Source organism: Hipposideros armiger, unplaced genomic scaffold (assembly GCF_001890085.2).
Source record: "Hipposideros armiger isolate ML-2016 unplaced genomic scaffold, ASM189008v1 scaffold_37, whole genome shotgun sequence".
NCBI lineage: Eukaryota > Metazoa > Chordata > Mammalia > Chiroptera > Hipposideridae > Hipposideros > Hipposideros armiger.
Window position 1 is genome coordinate 4,510,517 of NW_017731387.1, and position 1,098 is coordinate 4,511,614.

A 1,098-nucleotide genomic window follows, 5' to 3' on the forward strand; every position below is an offset into this window, starting at 1 on the left:
AAATGCACCCTCCTCCAGGGAGCCCTCCTTCTAGCCATAGAAGGTGAGGAGAGAGGTTCGAGTCGGCCATGTATGGAGCACGTGACCTGGGGGCAAATCACCTGTCTCCTCTGTGTCACGGAAATAAGACCTTGTCTTGCTCCCTTGCAGGTTGCAGTTCTTGTTGAGCTCTGGTGACACAGGGTGAGCAGTGTGAGTGAGAGTGGATGAGGCCCCAGGGGGTTCTGCGCAGAGGCCATGTGTCCTTTCCAGGGAAAGAGAAAGAAGGAACGGTAGCAATCTATGTCCCCGCAGACTTGGGCCCAGGGTCTGACACCGCTGGAGTCTGCTGCCTCCCTGGGCGCCTGGGAAACGTTCTTCCCGTGATGTCGGTGGGAGAAAGAGGTAGGAAGAGACTGCTAGTCACGTGGAGCCTGGCCCTTGCAGGAACGCTTCCTGAAGCCAGGAGACAATCGGGGGTCAAGAAGCCCAAACCCCAACACCCTCTCTGTGGACATAAAACCCCAAAGACAGGCGATTGGTATGCAGACGACTGTCGAAGTGAGGAAACCATGTGCGGCACACGTTACTGTAAATATTTACCAGGCCCTTTCTACGTGCCAAGCACTGTGCCTGGTGCTGGTCAGCCTCGTCGTTTCCTAGGGCTGCAGAAACAAAGGGCCAACCAGCAGCACCGTTTACAGCAGCAAAAACCTGGGGAGCACCCACATGGCTCTCCACAGGAAAACAGGCGAACACGCGCTGCTAATGTGCATCACTTCACAGCAGACAGAATGAACTCCAGTTCAGTGTATCCACAGGGGTGAATTTTCCAACCTCAAGCTCGAACAAATGAACGGGGGAAAAGCAGAAAGCTTGCGTGTGTGTCCAGTGGACCACAAAGATGTGAGGTTAACCACGGGTTGTTTAGGGATTCGTACAGGTGTGGTGACGTTCCACAGACAGGACAGGCCGGGGATGACACCCCAAAAGGAGAAGCGTGTTCTCGTCGGTGGAGAGAGGAAGGGCCGAGATGGCGGAGGGGCCCGCAGCGGCTTCCAATGTGCAGCCCCCCGGTTCTGAAAATGTGCGGGGTGCTCGTTTTGTAATGCTTCCAAC

At 55.6% G+C, this 1,098-nt stretch overlaps 1 long non-coding RNA gene across 2 annotated transcripts in view; it reads left to right on the plus strand.

Annotated features, from left to right (window-relative positions):
- Positions 1-1,098, plus strand: part of LOC109380418 (uncharacterized) — an 8,071-nt gene continuing 6,973 nt past the window's right edge. Inside the window, exons 1-3 of one of the 2 annotated variants that reach the window (XR_002123466.1) lie at positions 1-43; positions 151-183; positions 295-384. This is a non-coding gene — a long non-coding RNA (uncharacterized LOC109380418). Of the gene's footprint in view, positions 44-150; positions 385-1,098 lie in introns of both variants that reach the window. The other variant, XR_002123465.1, reaches the window with a different exon arrangement.